This window comes from Entelurus aequoreus, linkage group LG03 (assembly GCF_033978785.1).
Source record: "Entelurus aequoreus isolate RoL-2023_Sb linkage group LG03, RoL_Eaeq_v1.1, whole genome shotgun sequence".
In the NCBI taxonomy this organism is placed as follows: Eukaryota; Metazoa; Chordata; class Actinopteri; order Syngnathiformes; family Syngnathidae; genus Entelurus; species Entelurus aequoreus.
Window position 1 is genome coordinate 80,850,875 of NC_084733.1, and position 24,084 is coordinate 80,874,958.

At 37.5% G+C, this 24,084-nt stretch overlaps 2 pseudogenes; both read left to right on the plus strand.

Moving 5' to 3' along the window:
- The first annotated feature begins 4,473 nt into the window (after window positions 1-4,473).
- Window positions 4,474-5,508, plus strand: LOC133645959 (uncharacterized; annotated as a pseudogene).
- A 1,300-nt stretch (window positions 5,509-6,808) lies between these two features.
- Window positions 6,809-14,349, plus strand: LOC133645960 (uncharacterized; annotated as a pseudogene).
- Window positions 14,350-24,084: the final 9,735 nt, after the last annotated feature.

Consider the following 24,084-nt stretch of genomic DNA (forward strand, 5'->3'; position numbering starts at 1 on the left):
ACCATGAACATGGTATGATATACTATGAACATGTTATGCTATATTATGAACAAATTATGATATACTATAAACATGTCATGATATGTTTATGACATGTTTATGATATACTATGAACTTATGTTTATGATATGTTGATGATATGTTTATGATATACTATGAACATGTCATGATACTGTATGAATATGTTATGCTATAATATGAACATGTTATGATATACTATGAACAAGTTATGATATACTATGAACATGTTATGATATACTATGAACATGTTATATGTTTGTGATGTTTATGATGTACTCTGAACATGGTATTATATACTATGAACATGTTATGATATACTATGAACATATTATGATCTACTATGAACATGTTATGATATACTATGAACATCTTGTGATATACTATGAACATGTTATGGTATGTTTATGATATACTATGAACATGTGATGCTATACTATGAACAAGTTATGATATACTATGAACATGTTATGATATACTATGAACATGTTATGATATGTTTATGATATACTATTAATATATACTATATACATATACTATGATATTCTATGAACATCTTATGATATACTATGAACATGTTATGATACAAACTATGAACATCTTATGATATACTATAAACATGTTATGGTATGTTAGTGATATACTATGAACATGTTATGCTATACTATGAACATGTTATGATATTATGAAAATGTTTATGATATACTTTGAATATGTTATGAAATACTTTGAACATGTTATGATTTACCATGAACATGGTATGATATACTATGAACATGTTATGCTATATTATGAACAAATTATGATATACTATAAACATGTCATGATATGTTTATGACATGTTTATGATATACTATGAACTTATGTTTATGATATTTTGATGATATTTTTATGATATACTATGAACATGTCATGATACTGTATGAATATGTTATGCTATAATATGAACATGTTATGATATACTATGAACAAGTTATGATATACTATGAACATGTTATGATATACTATGAACATGTTATATGTTTGTGATGTTTATGATATACTCTGAACATGGTATTATATACTATGAACATGTTATGATATACTATGAACATATTATGATCTACTATGAACATGTTATGATATACTATGAACATCTTGTGATTTACTATGAACATGTTATGGTATGTTTATGATATGCTATGAACACGTGATGCTATACTATGAACAAGTTATGATATACTATGAACATGTTATGATATACTATGAACATGTTATGATATGTTTATGATATACTATTAATATATACTATATACATATACTATGATATTCTATGAACATCTTATGATATACTATGAACATCTTATGATACAAACTATGAACATCTTATGATATACTATAAACATGTTGTGATATGTTAGTGATATACTATGAACATGTTATGCTATACTATGAACATGTTATGATATTATGAAAATGTTTATGATATACTTTGAATATGTTATGAAATACTTTGAACATGTTATGATATACCATGAACATGGTATGATATACTATGAACATGTTATGCTATATTATGAACAAATTATGATATACTATAAACACGTCATGATATGTTTATGACATGTTTATGATATACTATGAACTTATGTTTATGATATTTTGATGATACGTTTATGATATACTATGAACATGTCATGTCATGTCAGACTACCCCAGGGCAGCTGTGGCTACGAAAGTAGCTTACCACCACCAGGTGTGAATGAATGATGGGTTTTTAACATGTAAAGCGACTTTGGGTACTTAGAAAAGCGCTATATAAATCCCAGGTATTATTATTATTATACTGTATGAATATGTTATGCTATAATATGAACATGTTATGATATACTATGAACAAGTTATGATATACTATGAACATGTTATGATATACTATGAACATGTTATATGTTTATGATGTTTATGATATACTCTGAACATGGTATTATATACTATGAACATGTTATGATATACTATGAACATGTGATGTACTGTAAACATGTTATGATATACTGTAAACATGTTATGATGTACGATGAACATGTTATGATATACTATAAACATGTTATGATATACTATGAACATGGTATGATATAATATGAACATGTGACATGTTTATGATATGTTAATGATATACTATTGATATGTTATTATATGTTTATGGTGTACTATTAACATGTTATTATATGTTTATGATATACTATGAACATGTTATATGTTTATGATATACTATAAACATGTTATTTTATGTTTATGATATATTGAAAAAAGGTTATTATATGTTTATGATATACTATGAACATGTTATTATATGTTTATGATATACTATGAACATGTTATGATGTTTATGATATACTATGAACATATTATGATATATTTATGATATGCTACGAACATGTTATGATATACTATGAAGAAGTTATGATATACTATGAACATGTTATGATATACTATGAACATGTTATATGTTTATGATGTTTATGATATACTCTGAACATGGTATTATATACTATGAACATGTTATGATATACTATGAACATGTTGTGATGTACTGTAAACATGTTATGATATACTGTAAACATGTTATGATGTACGATGAACATGTTATGATATACTATGAACATGTTGTGATGTACTGTAAACATGTTATGATATACTGTAAACATGTTATGATGTACTATGAACATGTTATGATATACTGTAAACATGTTATGATATACTATGAACATGGTATGATATAATATGAACATGTGACATGTTTATGATATGTTAATGATATACTATTGATATATTATTATGTGTTTATGGTATACTATTAACACGTTATTATATGTTTATGATATACTATGAACATGTTTATGATATATTGAAAAAAGGTTATTATATGTTTTTGATATACTATGAACATGTCATTATATGTTTATGATATACTATGAACATGTTATGATGTTTATGATATACTATGAACATATTATGATATATTTATGATATACTATGAACATGTTATGATATTAATACGCTATCAGGTGTTGAAGGGCAGATTGAGTAAGTGTGTTTTGTTGTCTCCTTCATTATCATATTTTAAATTGTGAATTTAATGACCTCAAAGTCCGCTTTAATAACTTTACATTTTCCATAAACAAAAAATGAGTAACAGGTTTTATCCCCCAGAGCGCCGTGAGGTCATGTGACTTCCATGGCGCCTCTTCTACCAGGAAAGGACAAACTCTCTTTACTGAGCTGCGAGTTTTTTACCTTTTTCTTTACAGTGCATTGCTGTAAATTGCCACCGTTGGTGGATAACGGCGAGACTAACGCGACTCCGGCGCCTCGGCCCGCCAACCCGCGGTCCTGACCCACTTCCTGGCCTCATCCGTCACGCCGGAACCTTCGCCGTGAATCCCGTTTATCGCTCCGGGGGCTTTCATTGCCGGCCCGCCCGCTCCATCATGGCGCCGGCCGACATTTGAATATTTCATCATGGCACAATAATGCTTTCAAAGACGCCGCTGAACCTGATTTAAAGGCGACAGAGACGGAGCGGCGCCGCACCGTCAGAAGTGATGCACGGCGCCGACACATGCGCGGCGGCGGCGGGGAGCGGCGTAAACGAGGAGCGATGACACTACTATCAACGCGGCTCGTAAGTCAGCCGCACAAGGAGGTCTGATATACTCGCCACGCTCCTCGCCTCTCCACACTGATTAGTGATCAGGGGGCTAATTCAGCCCGTGAGGACACAAAGTCCCGCTGCGCTAGTCATCCATAACGTACATACCGGGCGCCCATAACTCTTGGCGGCCACAGGGGGCGCTCTGGCTAAGCTCCCACTCGTACTAGAGTAGCCAAGAATTGTACTTTTATTTTATTGTTCTCAATTAGTTTCTCTCACGCCCCCCCTTAGGGGACAAAATAGTTCTCACGTCCCCCCTTAGGGGACAGAATAGTTCTCACGCCCCCCCTTAGGGGACAGAATAGTTCTCATGCCCCCCCTGAACTTAAAGCTTCCTTGTTTATCAGTACGTGTCAAGATAGTTGATGCTTTTACGCGATACCACTGATGTTCTTTCCGATCCGATACTTTGTGAAAATGTACCTGAGGTGTGTGCTGAAATGTAAAAAGTGGTGTATTTTCAAATAATAACATATCTGTCCAAAGGGGAAAAAAACATTTTTTTTAAAAAGAGCAGAACATTGGAATGTGATGAAAAAAAGCTGCATTTCAAAAAAAAAAACTGATGGATAATAAAAATATACTTAATCACCTGTAGCACAAAGTTTTGTCCTTAAATATCTATTTTTTAGCATTTTTATAAACATTTAAAAAAATATCAAAATGGCCCCACAGTAGTTGACTTTTATGGGATGTATGGTATGGTATACCCACTTTTGTATCATATGTTATGGTGGGGTATTGTACTATATACCGACTTTGGTATGGTATGGTATGGTATGGTATGGTATGGTATGGTATGGTATGGTATGGTACCGTTTACCCACTTTGGTATTATATGGTATGGTATGGTATGGTATGGTATGGTATGGTATGGTATGGTATGGTATAGTACTGTATACCAACTTTGGTATAGTATAGGATGGTATGGTATGGTATGGTACGGTATGGTATGGTACGGTATGGTATGGTATACCAACTTTTGTATGGTATAGTATGGTATGGTGGGGTATAGTACTGTATACCCATTTTGATATTCTATGGTATGGTATGGTACAGTATACCCATTTTGGTATTATATGGTATGGTGTGGTATAGTACTGTATACCAACTTTGGTATGGTATAGTATGGTATGGTGGGGTATAGTACTGTATACCCTCTGTGGTATGCTATGGTATGGTATGGTATGCTATGGTATGGTATGGTATGGTATGGTATGGTATGGTATGGTATGGTATGGTATATATAGTATGGTATTGTATGGTATGGTGTGGTTTAATACGGAATACCCACTTTGGTATGGTATGGCATGGTATGGTACTGTATAACCACTTTGATATTGTATGGTATGGTATGGTATAGTATGGTATGGTATGGTATGGTATGGTATGGTATGGTATGGTATGGTATGGTATGGTATGGTATTGTATGGTATGGTGTGGTATAGTACAGAACACTCACGTTGGTATGTATCGCTTGGTATGGTACTGTATAACCACTTTGGTATGGTATGGTATGGTATGGTATGGTATGGTATGGTATGGTATGGTATGGTATGGTATGGTATGGTATGGTATGGCGTGGTATGGTATGGTTCCGTATACCCACTTTTGTATGGTATGGTATGGCATGGTATGGTATGGAGTGGTATCGTAGACCAACTTTTGTATGGTATGGTAGGGCGCGGATATGGTATGATATGGTACGTTATGGAGTGGTACCGTAGACCGACTTAGGTATGGTATGGTATGGTATGGTATGGTATGGTACCGTATACTCACCTTGGTATGAAAGGTAGGGTATAATACAGTATAGTATGGTATGATATGGTATGGTATAGTATTGTACTGTATACCCAATTTAGTATAGTATGTTATGGTATGATATATGAGCCACTTTGTTTTGTACTACAAACTTTTCAAAGCAAGAACATTATTGATTTTAAGCAATATATGGCTGAGATGGCACTTGCTGGGCTGTTGTTGGTGTTTTGGAATTGATCCTATTCAATGTGGGCTCTGTACCGAGGATGTCGTTGTGGCTTGTGCAGCCCTTTGAGACACTTGTGATTTAGAGCTATATAAAAAAAACATTGATTGATTGGTTGATGATTGAATAAAGAAATGTCCAGAGATAGCTGAGAATATTTGAAGTATTAATTTCAGATGTCAAATAACATCAGGTAACAGAGAAGCAAGTCTACGCTGCTCAGAGGGAAGAAAGAGAAAAAGCGAGACAAAGAAAGTTCCAGACCCTTAAATCTGCCTTGGGAAGGTCGAGCCAGTGAGGGAGGTGTCGGGACAGGGAGGATGAGGAAAAAGACGGACCCTATCTGATTGTGAGCAGGAATGTGTTGGTTAAACATTGGGAAAGGCAGTAATACAGCATCAATCACAGTAGAAACGCAAGAGTAACTTTTGACCAAAAGACAAATACAATATAAACGAGTGACGACATCACCACAGTGTTTGTCTCATGTCTTTGGGATGTGTGGGGACGGATGTGGGAACCTGAGCAGAGCTTAAAGCAGCGGCAGAGAAAAGCATTTTACATTTTTCCCATCATGCACTCTAATGGATTTAAATGGTGTGTAATTTAGATTTTTTATTTTTTTTATCTTATGTGGACGTTTTTCTTCATCTCCACAAAGTTCAGTGAGCAGATTGTGTTACGTGTGACCATGTTTGCTGACCTTTGTGTTAGTTGCATATCTTTTTTTTTTTTGCACCATGACTAGAGAAGGTTGTTTGGCTTGTGTCATATAAGTAATATGCTGTAATATGCTGTGCAGTTAGGTTAAAGAATGTTCAAAGATTACTGTCCACAAGATGGCAGCAAATCTGCAGTATTCAGACACTTCCTGGTATTTTCAAAAAACATTTTTTAAATCGATTTTTCTGGATCTGTTAAGAATCATTACAAATAAGAATGTTTTTTTTGGTTGTTTTTTTTGACACCCCTAATGAACACAACCTGCACTATTACTGTAACAACACTGCTCGAACTCGCGGTATCGGCGAGTTTTCGGCGAGTTTTCGACGTGCCGATCGTTTGCGACGCTTCAATCTCAGCTGACACGTTATGGCAGCTTATTAAATATGGATGTGTCTCATGCACCGCCGCTGTGCCGCGCGGCATCGATACGCGGGCCGCGAAGTGAGAGCCTGCTGGGCGTGAGCGGCATCGACCCGCCGCCAAAAGGAGATATGCTGCGCACGTTTGCTCGTGTTCATTTTTCATTTGGAAAGTGAACGCAAACCTGTTTTGTTTCAAAAGCATACACACACACACACACACACACACACACTCACAGATTCTTGTATTTGTGACCTTCCTGAGACCTCCGAATAATCTCTCTTTAGGACCAGCCTTTCTAGATCTATAAAGATGTGTATTTACAACATTAATAATACATACATACTATGCAAATATAAAAAAGCTTGTTGTAAAAAAAAAGGAGTCGGAATTTCACAAGGAAAAGGTCACAATTTCCCAAGAAAACTGTAGAATTTTGGCAGTATTATAATGAAAGTCGTCATTTTACTTAACAGAAGTCAAAATGTTACGATAAAAACTCAAAATTTGTGCAATATTATGATAAAAGTCGCAATTTTACAAGAAAAAGCTGAACATTTTGGCCATTTTATGAAAAGAGTCGTAATTTTACTCGACAAAAGTCACCATTTTATACGAAAACTTGAAAATGTTGCCAATGTTATAATAATAATTTGAATTTTACTTGGCAAAGTGATGACAAAAGACATCATTTTACTCAAAAAATGTCAGTTTTACAAGAACAACAAAAAAATTGGTAATATTGTGATAAAAGTCAGAATTTTATTTGACAAATGTCACCATTTTGCATTAAAAAGTAATAACTTTACATTAAAAAAAGTAGGAATTTTACTAAAAAATATTGCAATATTACAGAAATGGAAAGAATATGAGAAATTGTTCCCAATTTTACAAAAAAAAAAGAAAAAAGTCGACACTGTGAGAAAATAACTGCTTTTAGTTCTTTTTTTTTTTTTTTTTGATTTTTGGTTTGTAATTGTTTTTTAATCTTCATTATTTACTTCAAGTTATTACAGTATGTTTCTGTATACATACTTTTTTATTTATTTATTTATTCATTTTGGCCAAAGGGGGCGCATTTCAATTTCTTACACACACTTGTTATTACATATGTTGACAAGAGGGGGAGCACTTCGAATTTTTACACACACTTGCTATTACATATGTTAACCAGAGGGGGAGCACTTCGAATTTTTACACACATTTGTTATTACATATGTTGGCCAGAGGGGGAGCACTTCGAATTTCTTACACACACTTGTTATTACATATGTTGACCAGAGGGGGAGCACTTCGAATTTGTACACACACTTGTAATTACATATGTTGACCGGAGGGGGAGCACTTCGAATTTTTACACACATTTGTTATTACATATGTTGGCCAGAGGGGGAGCACTTCGATTTTTTTACACACACTTGCTATTACATATGTTGACCAGAGGGGGAGCACTTCGAATTTTTACACACACTTGTTATTACATATGTTGGCCAGAGGGGGAGCACTTCGTTTTTTACACACACTTGCTATTACATATGTTGACCAGAGGGGGAGCACTTCGAATTTTTACACACACTTGCTATTACATATGTTAACCAGAGGGGGAGCACTTCGAATTTTTACACACACTTGCTATTACATATGTTGACCAGAGGTGGAGCACTTCAAATTTTTACACACACTTGCTATTACATATGTTAACCAGAGGGGGAGCACTTCGAATTTTTACACACATTTGTTATTACATATGTTGACCAGAGGGGGAGCACTTCGATTTTTTTAAACACACTTGCTATTACATATGTTGACCAGAGGGGGAACACTTCGAATTTTTACACACACTTGTTATTACATATGTTGGCCAGAAGGGGAGCACTTCAAATTTTTACACACACTTGTTATTACATATGTTGGCCAGAGGGGGAGCATTTGTAATTGTTTACACACACTTGTTATTACATATGTTGACCAGAGGGGGAGCACTTCGATTTTTTTAAACACACTTGCTATTACATATGTTGACCAGAGGGGGAACACTTCGAATTTTTACACACACTTGTTATTACATATGTTGGCCAGAAGGGGAGCACTTCAAATTTCTTACACACACTTGTTATTACATATGTTGACCAGAGGGGGAGCACTTCGAATTTGTACACACACTTGTAATTACATATGTTGACCAGAGGGGGCGCACTTCGAATTTTTACACACATTTGCTATTACATATGTTAACCAGAGGGGGAGCACTTCGAATTTTTACACACACTTGCTATTACATATGTTAACCAGAGGGGAAGCACTTCGAATTTTTACACACACTTGCTATTACATATGTTGACCAGAGGTGGAGCACTTCGAATTTTTACACACACTTGCTATTACATATGTTAACCAGAGGGGGAGCACTTCGAATTTTTACACACATTTGTTATTACATATGTTGACAAGAGGGGGAGCACTTCGATTTTTTTACACACACTTGCTATTACATATGTTGACCAGAGGGGGAACACTTCAAATTTTTACACACACTTGTTATTACATATGTTGGCCAGAAGGGGAGCACTTCAAATTTTTACACACACTTGTTATTACATATGTTGGCCAGAGGGGGAGCATTTGTAATTGTTTACACACACTTGTTATTACATATGTTGACCAGAGGGGGCGCACTTCGAATTTTTACACACACTTGTTATTAAATATGTTGGCCAAAGGGGGAGCACTTGTAGTTGTTTACACACACTTTTATTACATATGTTGGCCAGAGGGGGAGCACTTGTATTTTTTTACACACACTTGTTATTTCATATGTTGACTAGAGGGGGAGCACTTTTAAAACCGACACACAGTCATTTTGAAAAATTCCTCCTTTTTGGGACCACCCTCATTTTGATAGATTTTACCACCAGGGGGTGCAAATGAGACATTCTCTATTAGATGCAATGGTTTTCCGTATTGGGACCATGATTTAATGTCCTCACTTGTTCACACCTCCTCATATGGAAGCTACTTTTCCTTGTTGATGTCTCAAGAAGGGTAGAATACAAGAACACACACACGTGACGGTTGCTGCAGTGCTAATAAAGGTGAAATACAGCGAGTATTGATCATGTGACCATGTGATTGGCTCCCCAGGAGGAGGCCGGCCCCTCCTGGCCTGCATCCGCCGCCATCGATCCTCCCTCGCTCGGCGGCAGCGGCTGCACAAAAACAACAACACGCACAACGCCGCTTAACCTTTCACCCCGAGCTTCTTGACTTTTAGCTGCCGGCGCTCTGACGGCAACACTTTGAATAAAAGGACTACAAAAGTGACATTGTGGTATTAAACGTGGTATTACGTGTAATGTTTTCGTGTTAGCAGTCACAGGGAAGACATATTGACGTGATTATAGCTCATTTATATCATATGAAGCTATACGTGCACGACAGTCGTGCTTTTATTGTTGTATTTCCTGTTTGAATTCAAAGTAAGGTGCAGCAGCACCAATTAAAATTGTCACACCGAATGTTTTCTTTGTACTCGCTGACACTTTTCATGCAGACTTTTCCTTGCTAGTTTCTTACATCATCTTTTTGTGGCACTTATTTATGAGTCGCTTTTTGTTGACAACTTTTTTATCTATGCCTTGTTGCTCCGCCTCCTTCTCTTCTTGCTTTCTCTAGTTTTGACAAGAACTTGCTTATTTGGACTTCTTCTTTCTTCCCTGCGCTTTTGGTATTACTGTTGCTTTTGTAGGGTGTGGTGTGGTACGTTGTGGTGTGGTACGTTGTGGTGTGGTGTGGTATATTGTGGTGTGGTGTGGTATATTGTGGTGTGGTATTTTGTGGTGTGATGTGTTATATTGTGGTGTGGTACGTTGAGGTGTGTTGTGGTATGTTGTGGTGGGGTGTGGCATGTTGTAGTGTGGTGTGGTATATTGTGGTGTGGTGTGGTGTAGTGGGTTGTGGGGTGGTGTGGTATATTGTGGTGGGTTGTGGTGTGGTATATTGTGCTTTGGTGTGGTGTGGTATGGTATGGTTTGGTATGGTACATTGTGGTATGGTATGGTATGGTATGGTATGGTATGGTATGGTATGGTGTGGTATGGTATATTGTGGTGTGGTGAATGTATTGTGGTATATTGTGGTGTGGTCTATTGTGGTGTGGCCTGGTAGGCTTTGGTGTTGTGCAGTATATTGTGGTGTGGTATATTGTGTTGTGGTGTGGTATATTGTTGTGTGGTATATTGTGGTGTGGTATGCTGTGGTGTGGAGTGTTGTGGTATATTGTAGTGTGGTATAATGTGGTGTGCTATATTGTGGTGTGGCGTGGTTTATTTGACATGTGGTATATTGTGGTGTGGTGTGGTATATTGTGGTGCGATGTGGTATGGTATTTTGTGGTGTGGTAGGCTGTGGTATGATGTGGTGTTATGGGGCTTGGCGTGCTGTGGTATGGTGTGGTATATTGTGGTGTGGTGTGGTATTTTGTGGTGTGGTATTTTGTGGTGTGATGTGTTATATTGCGGTGTGGTACGTTGAGGTGTGTTGTGGTATGTTGTGGTGTGGTGTGGCATGTTGTAGTGTGGTGTGGTATATTGTGGTGTGGGGTGGTGTGGTGTATTGTGGTGGTTTGTGGTGTGGTATGCTACATTGTGATGTGGTGTGGTATGGTATGGTATGGTATGGTATGGTATGGTATGGTATGGTATGGTATGGTATGGTATGGTATGGTATGGTATATTGTGGTGTGGTGAATGTATTGTGGTATATTGTAGTGTGGTCTATTGTGTTTTGGCCTGGTAGGCTATGGTGTTGTGTAGTATATTGTGGTGTGGTATATTGTTGAGTGGTATATTGTGGTGTGGTATGCTGTGTTGTGGTATATTGTAGTGTGGTATAATGTGGTGTGGTGTGGTGTGGTTTGTTGTGGTGTGGTATATTGTGGTGTGGTGTAGCATAGTATATTGTGGCGTGGTTTATTTGTGATGTGGTATATTGTGGTGTGGTGTGGTATATTGTGGTGCGATGTGGTATGGTATTTTGTGGTGTGGTAGGCTGTGGTATGATGTGGTGTCATGGGACTTGGCGTGCTGTGGTATGGTGTGGTATATTGTGGTGTGGTGTGGTATTTTGTGGTGTGGTATTTTGTGGTGTGATGTGTTATATTGCGGTGTGGTACGTTGAGGTGTGTTGTAGTATGCTGTGGTGTGGCATGTTGTAGTGTGGTGTGGTATGGTGTGGTGGGGTGTGGTGTAGTGGGTTGTGGGGTGGTGTGGTATATTGTGGTGGGTTGTGGTGTGGTATGCTACATTGTGGTGTGGTGTGGTATGGTATGGTATGGTATGGTATGGTATGGTATGGTATATTGTGGTGTGGTGAATGTATTGTAGTATATTGTAGTGTGGTCTATTGTGTTTTGGCCTGGTAGGCTATGGTGTTGTGTAGTATATTGTGGTGTGGTATATTGTTGAGTGGTATATTGTGGTGTGGTATGCTGTGTTGTGGTATATTGTAGTGTGGTATAATGTGGTGTGCTATATTGTGGTGTGGTGTGGTTTGTTGTGGTGTGGTATATTGTGGTGTGGTGTAGCATAGTATATTGTGGCATGGTTTATTTGTGATGTGGTATATTGTGGTGTGGTGTGGTATATTGTGGTGCGTTGTGGTATGGTATTTTGTGGTGTGGTAGGCTGTGGTATGATGTGGTGTCATGGGACTTGGCGTGCTGTGGTATGGTGTGGTATATTGTGGTGTGGTTTGGTATTTTGTGGTGTGGTATGGTATGGAATATTGTGGTGTGGTGTGGTATGTTGTGCTGTGGTGTGGTATATTATGGTGTGGTACATTGTGGTGTGGTGTGGTGTGGTATTTTGTGCTGTGGTGTGGTATATTGTGGTGTGGTATATTGTTGTGTGGTATATTGTGGTGTGGGTTTTTTGTGCTCTGGCGTGGTATATTGTGCTGTGGTATATTGTGCTGTGGTGTGGTATATTGTGCTGTGGTATTTTGTTCTGTTGTGTGGTATATTGTGCTGTTGTATATTCTGCTGTGGTGTGGTATATTGTGGTGTGGTGTGGTATTTTGTGCTGTGGTGTGGTATATTGGGCTGTGGTGCATCGTGGTGTGGTATATTTTGCTGTGGTGTGGTATATTCTGCTGTGGTATATTCTGCTGTGGTGTGGTATATTGTGGTGTGGTTTTTTTGTGCTCTGGTGTGGTATATTGTGCTGTGGTGTGGTATATTGTGCTGTGGTATTTTGTGCTGTTGTGTGGTATATTGTGCTGTTGTATATTCTGCTGTGGTGTGGTATATTGTGGTGTGGTGTGGTATTTTGTGCTGTGGTGTGGTATATTGGGCTGTGGTGCATTGTGGTGTGGTATATTCTGCTGTGGTGTGGTATATTCTGCTGTGGTATATTCTGCTGTGGTGTGGTATATTGTGGTGTGGTATTTTGTGCCTTGGTGTGGTATATTCTGCTGTGGTATATTGTGCTGTGGTGTGGTATATTGTGGTGTGGTATTTTGTGCTGTTGTGTGGTATATTGTGCTGTTGTATATTCTGCTGTGGTGTATTCTGCTGTGGTGTGGTATATTGTGGTGTGGTATTTTGTGCCTTGGTGTGGTATATTCTGCTGTGGTATATTGTGCTGTGGTGTGGTATATTGTGGTGTGGTGTGGTATTTTGTGCTGTGGTGTGGTATTTTGTGCTGTTGTGTGGTATATTGTGCTGTTGTATATTCTGCTGTGGTGTATTCTGCTGTGGTGTGGTATATTGTGGTGTGGTATTTTGTGCCTTGGTGTGGTATATTCTGCTGTGGTGTGGTATATTGTGGTGTGGTATTTTGTGCCTTGGTGTGGTACATTCTGCTGTGGTATATTGTGCTGTGGTGTGGTATATTGTGGTGTGGTGTGGTATTTTGTGCTGTGGTGTGGTATATTGTGGTGTGGTATCGAATATTGCGGTGCGGTATATTGTGGTGTGGTTTGGAATATTGTGGTGTGGTGTGGTGTGGTATGTTGTGCTGTGGTGTGGTATATTGTGGTGTGGTGTGGTGTGGTGTGGTGTGGTGTGGTATGGTGTGGTGTGGTATATTGTGGTGTGGTGTCCTGCATTGTGCTGTGCTGTGCTGTCAAGTGGTACGGTGGCAAGGGACATACCATCACATGTAACAAAAGGTATCAATATGCGGTAGTTTGTTTTACATGAATCGCTACGCCCGACATGATTGCATCAATCCACTGCAAAGATACCAAATCCCAACATCTAGCAGACATACCTCACTTGGCGAGAGAGGCTTGGAATTAACCAGAGCCTGATCAATAATCAGCTTTTCTTCCCATCAACGTGTTTTGAGAGGCAACGTGAGCGTCTTCCTCCGTCTCCCACGTGAGGCCCGCAGTGATCATTTTACTCGCCGCCTCCTCCCGCAGATAACGCAAACATTTGCCCGTGTCCTAATTGAACCCTGCGTGTGCCGCAGACGCCATTAGAGGAGAGCCCTGCTCCAACGTGACTCGCTCCCCAGGTGCTTGTGAGCACGAGGCGGGGAGAAGTTTACCCGAGCACACCTGAGCCCGCAGGGTGCCCGGCACTCAAAGCGGGACCCCCCGGCAGGGACTTCTTTCTTTATGCCTGATGGGGTTGTTTTTTTGGTGTGTGTTTTTTTTTTTTTGGACGAGATGGGAAAGCTATTTGCTCGGAGATTGCAGAACCTGCTGGGTGTTCCATTTGGGAGGAAGTGTCCACTTCATTTACTCTTTCCATTTGTTAAGTCTTGCGTGGACGTCACGCGCCATCTGCATGGCGAGCACGCCTCCAAACTTCGGCTGAGACTAAAGTGTTTCCTCCTGCAAAACACTTGTCCACTTCTTGTAAAATGAGATTTATTACAAGCGTGGGGGTGGGGGTGGGGTGTGGGGGGGTCCATGTGACCTCTCTTTGGCTTCACCTGACCGCCTTTAATGGTGTTGTCGCAAAAACAAAGAAAAGTAATGGGATTGAGACACATTTTTGCTGCTGTTTCTCTTTTTTATACACTGTATTTTCCACACTATAGAGCGCACCCACTCAATTTTACAAGGAAAAAAAATGATATGTTATCGTGCTAACTCTAGTACGCTAACAGCTAGCATGTATCAAGCACCAATTGTATTTGACTCTAAGGCAGGGGTCACCAACGCGGTGCCCGCGGGCACCAGGTAGCCCGTAAGGACCAGATGAGTAGCCCGCTGGCCTGTTCTAAAAATAGCTCAAATAGCAGCACTTACCAGTGAGCTGCCTCTATTTTTTAAATTGTATTTATTTACTAGCAAGCTGGTCTCGCTTTGCTCGACATTTTTAATTCTAAGAGAGACAAAACTCAAATAGAATTTGAAAATCCAAGAAAATATTTGAAAGACTTGGTCTTCACTTGTTTAAATAAATTCATTATTTTTTTTACTTTGCTTCTTATAACTTTCAGAAAGACAATTTTAGAGAAAAAAATACAACCTTAAAAATGATTTTAGGATTTTTAAACACATATACCTTTTTACCTTTTAATTTCCTTCCTCTTCTTTCTTGACAATTTAAATCAATGTTCAAATAAATTTATTTTTTTTATTGTAAAGAATAATAAATAAATTGTAATTTAATTCTTCATTTTAGCTAACTGTTTTTTCGACGAAGAATATTTGTAAAATATTTCTTCAAACTTATTATGATTAAAATTGAAAAAAATTATTCTGGCAAATCTAGAAAATCTGTAGAATCAAATTTAAATCTTATTTCAAAGTCTTTTGATTTTCTTTTAAAAATGTTGTTCTGGAAAATCTAGAAAAAATAATGATTTGTCTTTGTTAGAAATATAGCTTGGTCCAATTTGTTATATATTCTAACAAAGTGCAGATTGTATTTTAACCTATTTAAATCATGTCATCAAAATTGTAAAATTAATCTTAGTCAGGAAAAATTACTAATGATGTTCCATAAATTATTTTTTTTATTTTTTCAAAAAGATTCGAATTAGCTAGTTTTTCTCTTCTTTTTTTCGGTTGAATTTTGAATTTTAAAGAGTCGAAATTGAAGATAAACTATGTTTCAAAATTTTATTGTCATTTTTTTCGTGTTTTCTCCTCTTTTAAACCGTCCAATTAAGTGTAAATATCATTAATTATTAATAATAACATAGAGCTAAAGGTAAATTAAGCAAATTGGCTATTTTCGGCAATTTATTTAAGTGTGTATCAAACTGGTAGCCCTTCGCATTAATCACTACCCAAGAAGTAGCTCTTGGTTTCAAAAAGGTTGGTGACCCCTGCTCTAAGGTATAGGGCAACATAATTTGCTGAAAAAGTTGAAATGCTAATGTTTACATTCTAATAAAGGAACGTTAATATTTCAGTAGAGTACAAAGTTATATGACTCTGAGGTGTAAGGCTGCAAAATTAGCTTTGAAAGTTAGCGCGCTAATGTTAGCATGTTATCGTGCTAACTCTAGTACGCTAACAGCTAGCATGTATCAAGTACCAATTGTATTTGACTCTAAGGTATAGGGCAACATAATTAGCTGAAAAAGTTGAAATGCTAATGTTTACATTCTAATATAGGAACGTTAATATTTCAGTAAAGTACCAAATTAAATGACTCCGAGGTGTACGGCTGCAAAATTAGCTTTAAAAGTTAGCGCGCTATTGTTAGCATCTTATCGTGCTCAATCTAACATGCTAACAGCTAGCATGTATCAAGTACCAATTGTATTTGACTCTAAGGTATAGGGCAACATAATTAGCTAAAAAAAAGTTGGAATGCTAACGTTTACATGCTAATATAGCAACGCCAACATGCTATAACAGCTAACATGTGTAAAGTACGAAGTTATATGACTCTGAGGTGTACGGCTGCAAAATTAGCTTTAAAAGTTAGCGCCCTAATGTTACAGTAGCATGTTATCGTGCTCACTCTAACAAGCTAACAGCTAGCATGTATCAAGTACCAATTGTGTTTGACTCTAAGGTATAGGGCAACATAATTAGCTAAAAAAAGTTGGAATGCTAACATTTACATGCTAATATAGCAACGCCAACATGCTATAACAGCTAACATGTGGAAAGTACGAAGTTATATGACTCTGAGGTGTACGGCTGCAAAATTGGCTAAAGTCAAAAAACAGTAGTACTGTACGATAATTGTACGATAACATCCCAGCTACTCAGCTGCCAGTTGTTTTTGTTTTTGTTTGACCTCAAAAGCCAAAGTATATGTGAAAATCGGAAAACACCAGTATATAAGCTGCACCCACTAAATTATAGAAGGAAAAAAAAAATATCTCTAGTATATCAGCTGCAGATATATACGTTGTGAAATGAGTTATTTACACAAAAAAATTCTGTAAATGTCTATTTACATACCTTAATTGTCTCCAACACGGCAGTAAAACGGAAGATCAGACAAAACAGAAGTCATCGTCATGGACCCACTAGCTGCGCAAGCTAGCTCTCCAATCAGCTAAACAGACTCAATAACTCCACGGTGACGTTTTGGTGAATTCACTGAGGAATTTGTGAAACTGAAATGTCATTGTAAGTTAATAATACTAACACAGACATTTGTTAACATGTTAGCATACTAGCTAATGCTAACAATGCTAGCTTCACTACATTACAATAGCACGTACGAATATACATGAAAACACCCCTACAGACATCGCACTTGGGACGATATAGTAAGTACGAATTGTTTTAGTTATATTGTAAAACCTGGAAACGTTGTTTGTTTGTTTTGGTTTGTCAGACAGACCTTCCAAGTAGGATCTATCGCATGCCTGCGTTTCATCCAATCAAATGCAGTCACTGGTGACGTTTGACTCCGTTCAACCAATCAAACAGAGCCAGGCGGTCACATGATTAACCAGCTTGAGCTTACATGAACTCAACAAAGCACATGGCGGTAAGTAACGTTAGTAGATATTTTGGCTGTCACCGTAGGCCAGGGGTCAGCAACCTTTATGAAACCAAGAGCTACTTCTTGGGTAGTGATTAATGCGAAGGGCTACCAGTTTGATACACACTTCAATAAATTGCCAGAAATAGCCAATTTGCTCAATTTAGCTTTAACTCTATGTTATTATTAATAATTGATATTTACACTTAATTGAACGGTTTGAAAGAGGAGAAAACACGAAAACAATGACAATTAAATTTTGAAACATAGTTTATCTTCAATTTCGACTCTTTAAAATTCAAAATTCAACCGAAAAAAAGAAGAGAAAAACTTTATGGGACATCATTAGTAATTTTTCCTGATTAAGATTCATTTTAGAATTTGGATGACATGTTTTAAATAGGTTAAAATCCAATCTGCACTTTGTTAGAATATATAACAAATTGGACCAAGCTATATTTCTAACAAAGACAAATCATTATTTCTTCTAGATTTTCCAGAACAAAAATTTTAAAAGAAATTCAAAAGACTTTGTAATAAGATTTAAATTTGATTCTACAGATTTTCTAGATTTGCCAGAATATTTTTTTTGAATTTTAATAATAATAAGTTTAAAATATTTCACAAATATTCTTCGTCAAAAAAACAGAAGCTAAAATGAAGAATTAAATTAAAATTTATTTATTATTCTTTACAATAAAAAAAATTAATTTACTTGAACATTGATTTAAATTGTCAGGAAAGAAGAGGAAGGAATTTAAAAGGTAAAAAGGTATATGTGTTTAAAAATCCTAAAATCATTTTTAAGGTTGTATTTTTTCTCTAAAATTGTCTTTCTGAAAGTTATAAGAAGCAAAGTAAAAAAATGAATGAATTTATTTAAACAAGTGAAGACCAAGTCTTTAAAATGTTTTCTTGGATTTTCAAATTCTATTTGAGTTTTGTCTCTCTTAGAATTAAAAATGTCGGGCAAAGCGAGACCAGCTTGCTAGTAAATAAATAACATTTAAAAAATAGAGGCAGCTCACTGGTAAGTGCTGCTATTTGAGCTATTTTTAGAACAGGCCGGCGGGCTACTCATCTGGTCCTTACGGGCTACCTGGTGCCCGCGGGCACCGCGTTGGTGACCCCTGCCGTAGGCTGATGTTAGCTTCCCTGCTATGAATCACTGTCAAATGTACTATATTTATTTTATTATTATTTATTTATGGTTTGCGTAAAGGCTAACTTGTTATTTTCCTTTGTAATCTCTGCCTACTGAGCCTATGGTGCTGTTAAGTTATTGTGGCTCAATTTGCCTTCATTTTTTTTTATGTTAATGTATTATTATTTAATATATATTATTATTGTTTGCTCTTGAACGCATCATAATTATCCCCTCAACTCCCCTCAAAATGGATTAACTCGCTGGAATAAAAAAGACAATATAACATACATCCATAAACGCGGATGCATATGAAAAAGTGCAATGTATGCATCTGTACAGTAACCTATTTATTTATTTATATATGCACCTTATTGCTTTTTTATCCTGCACTACCATGAGCTAATGCAACGAAATTTCGTTCTTATCTGTACTGTAAAGTTCAAATTTGAATGACAATAAAAGGGAAGTCTAAGTCTAAGTCTAAGTTTTAGTTGCTTAAGAGATATTCCTGGCTCTGAATTTGCTCATTGCTTTTTTTATGTTTGTGTGCTTTATTTGTTGCCGTCATCATTAAACGAACAGGTTACTCATCAGTTACTCAGTACTGGAGTAGTTTTTTCACAACATACTTTTTACTTTTACTCAAGTAAATATTTGGGTGACTACTGTGGATAATGCATATGTTTAGGAGCTATTTCTTTATTCATAATCATGTTTGAATCAGCTCATTTTTTTTTTTTCCTTAATTTTACTCTGTATACTAGTTTCTCTTTGTCTTCAGATTGCCTGGTTAGACAGGGTCGTAAACCATCAGGAATGTGAACACAACCCCCAAGTCTCTCTTCTTATCAGTGTTGGGAGGAGGAGGGGGGGGGAGATGGGGGCTTTCTTTGTGTGAAAAGAGTTGCTTTTACCTGTGGAATGCCAGATCAACTTGGGCTGCGCATTCGTATGTGTTGTTCGAGGCTGGTCTCTATTCTCAAATATTTGACAATAAAATTACAAAATAACTATTCTGTGCTGGGTGGTACCTTTGAGTCAGTTTATATGTCATTAAGGAACTTGGGACTGACCAGTGTTTTACATCCCACTTGGAGGAACATCTGGTCAAACGCAACACTACTCCTTACTTGTACTTGAATAATAAATCTCTAAAGTAACAGTACTCTTAATTGAGTACAATTTCTGGCTACTCTACCCACCTCTGAACCTCTTACAGTGTCACCCACACTCTGGCGAAAGATTGTAGGCCACTTCTTTTTATTTGGACTTTCCCTGTTTACATAATACCAGCTGTTTCTAAAGGAATCGGGGGTATGCAAACAGCCATTGTTTTCGGTCACATTAACACAAAAGAAAAAGATGCCTCGGGCTTGGGCTGGTCCTGCATCGAGCTTGGGCAAGTCTTGGATCACAATAGATAACCCCCCTCCCGTCTCCTCCCATCGTACACAATGGAATTTTCCAAGCCTTTGGCTTGGTGAAACAAAGACAGTCTGTTCATTGGGAACTCAGAGACCAGGGGCCGTACTTATCAAGCTTCTTAGAATTACTCCTAAGAAGTCTGCTAAGAGTTGACTTATGAGTAAAGAAATTCTTCGCTGAAAGCTGCACTTAAAAGTTAGTTATCAAGCGTCTTACACTTTCAGCAAAAGTGTAGAACTCTTAAGTGTCACACTCAGAGCTGAATTACGACATTACTATGTGCCGTAAACGGAATTTTAGGTGACGTCATTTCTGTGTCCATAGAAATGACCAATCACGGAAGGGAAGCCGTTGTCTAAGAATAAAGAAATATCTTGGACAATGGGAGTGTATATTTTGACAATAAACTACAAAATAATACAAAACAAACTAGTCCCCGCCGGCACTCACGCTACCGCTCCCTCTCTTCTCTCGCCCACACACTCACTGACGTCACTCACCTCACGGCCACACACATACGCTACTGTCATAACATTTTCTTTCCAATTCATTAATTAGGCAACTAATTTGAAACTGGTGTGGGTGGCTCTATATATACTAGCCCACTGCAGACACATGCAGAAATCAACATGGAATCGAAAAGTATTAAATCTGTGACAAAAATAATACCCGCTCTGTCTAAACGATACCGTTTGATCAGCTGCTCGTCATCAAAAAAAAAAAAAACATTGTTCCGTTCCCTGAACGTTCGCGCACGTCTCTCTCGCCTCAGTGCCATCCCCTGCTGGCAACTCCTAACCACTTAAGACACCTCTGAAGGTCTCTTAAATATCGTGGAGAGTAGGAGTGATTCTTAGACTTAAGAACGTTGATAAAAAAACTTTTATTCTTAAGTTTGAGAGTAGGACTAAATTTCGCAAATTCTCAGGACTTAAGTGTAAAATGGCACTCTAAGAAGCTTGATAAGTACGGCCCCAGGAAAGTTTTTTGATCATTTACATACCATTTTTCTGACAACACCTTTTTAGTCCACAGCTTGGGTTTAATGCAAACTATTGAATACTCATTCCAAAGGGGGCGCTAGAGAGACAATTTTTGAAAATACTACTTTTCTCCGAACCTGAATGAATACTTAGGCCTACTATGCTACTGTATTTGGTCATTATGGTGGTACTTGGAGGGCCAGGTGTTTTCTATAGGCGATACAACCTACAGCAGGGGTGTCAAACTCATTTCGCATCGTGGGCCACATACGGCCTAGGGAGATGTCAAGTGGGCCGGACCATTAAAATTATACCATACTCTGCTATAAATAACCAAAATATCATGTCTTTCCTTTGTTTTGGTGTAAAGAAGCACAAGAACATTAGGAAAATATTGAAATTTAATGAACTATCCTTTTACAAAACATTTCATGAAACACCTCATATTTCCTTAGACAAATGTGCAATTTACTTTTATCATTCACAAATATGCATTGCAACTGATCCCACTGATTGTACAAAGGCACAAAACTTTAATTGGTACTGAAAAATATAGTAATGCACTTTAAGATTAAATGAGACTTTTAAAGAAAGGAATTTTTAAACCACTTACACATACGCATATAAAATCTAAATGTAATCCCTGCGTACACCTTACAAACTAAGGAGAGTGATTTTAAATGTGTAATGAAGAAAGTGTTCGCCTGTCCTGTAAATCTGTAAACTTCATACATGAAACATACATACACATACAATACATACTGAAAATGTATGGAGTTGTATGAACAGTAGAATTCCATCACACAACTTTTGTTTTGAAGCTGCTGACTAACATTAAAGTGCACATTTTTTAAATCACCACAGTAAGGATTCATCTTCACAGAGCTCGGAATACGGCTTCGATGCTAATGCTATTTCGCTAGCAATTAGGTAGCTGGCTTTTACCGCTGCTTCACTGACTTCTCGGCTCTGGATGAAAGTTGACTTCTGTTTCCTCAGACCCGCCAGCAATTCGTTAATCTTATCTCTTCTCAGTTGTCCTTGCAAGCCGTCATATTTTTCGCTGTGATGAGTCTCGTAGTGGCGTCGAATATTATATTCCTTCAATACCGAAACTTGTTGCAAACACACCAAGCACGAAGGTTTTCCGTGCATCTCTGTAAATAAATAGGACGTGGTCCATTTTTCTTTGAAAATTCTACACTCCTTATCTACTTTTCTCCGTTTGGATAATGACATTTTGGCTAATGAGGGTGTAGCGGAGAGGTAGAGACCAAGGTATTAACAACGAGATGGCGCATTGATACTGTCTGCTGTTTTCAGTCTGTCTCAGTGATGCGGCTTGTCTTCTACTCTGATGGAAAGAGTGCGCCCCTTAGCGGATAATCCATGAATTGCAGCGAATTTAAAATATTAATTCCATGTCTTTTATGCATTTTTTCTACTTTCAAATTATCCTGCGGGCCTGATCGAACCTCCTTGGGGGCCGGTTCCGGCCCGCGGGCCGTATGTTTGACACCCCTGACCTACAGTATGTGTCTACTTGCTATCAGACCATAAAATACATGTGCAGAGTTTGACCCTGGAACGGACGACTCTAACAGCGCGCGTGATGAACGATGTTTACTGGCAGCCTGCACACCATTTGTTTGGGAGTAAAGTGGAGCTCACCAACTCCAACTTTATCGGCGTCTGGCGTAAGACACATTGCCGGCGCTTCCTGGGGTCGATTCCGCCGCCTTTCATTGCTCCGTCAGCTCGCTGGGAAAGTTGAATGGCTTCTTTTTTCAGATAAAAGAACTCACGCGAGAAAAATCTGTTGTTTTCGTCTGCGGCGCCGACGTTCCTGACAGTGGGACTGAAAGGAAATAATGTGGTGTGCTGTCAGCAGAAGGTTTTTTGTTCACACAAAGGCAGACAGTGGAGGGACAAAAGTGTTGGGACACAAAGATCTCACTCCAGGACCGAAGGACTGAGTGGTCTTCGTGCTTGGGTCTCTCCTGGACCATAGCAAGATACACCTTTGGACACATTTGGTGTAGCGGAGTACTAGTACTAGTAGCATTCTACTTCAACAACTTGTCTTACACTAACTTTAAGAGACTATTTGCGAGAATTGATCGCTGCAATAAATGCAAATTAACTTGTGGTTATCTAAACGTCATTCTAAAGATGTCCTCTTCCTCCTCTACCAATATTAACAAATATTGTCCCAAAGTCCACTTCAATACTAACTAGTGGCCACTTTAATACTAACTAGCGTCCATCAATACTAACTAGTGTCCACTTTAATACTAACTAGTGTCCACTTCAATACTAACTAGCGTCCACTTTAATACTAACTAGTGTCCACTTTAATAGTAACTAGTCTCCACTTGAATACTAACTCATGTCCATTAATACCAACCAGTGGTCTTCAATATTAACTAGTGTCGAAATGTCCACTTTGTTACTAACTAGTGTCCATCAATACTAACTAGTGTCCAAATGTCCACTTTGATACCAACTAGTGTCCATCAATACTAACTGATTTCCACTTTAATACTAACTAGTGTCAATCAATACTAACTGATTTCCACTTTAATACTAACTAGTGTCAATCAATACTAACTGATTTCCACTTTAATGCTAACTAGTGTCAATCAATACTAACTAGTGTCCACTTCAATACTAACTAATGTCCACTTTAAAACTAACTAGTGTCCACTTCAATACTAACTAATGTCCATCAATACTAACTAGTGTCTACTTTAATACTAACTAGTGTTCATGTCAATACTAACAAATGTCCACTTTAAAACTAACTAGTGTCCACTTCAATACTAACTAATG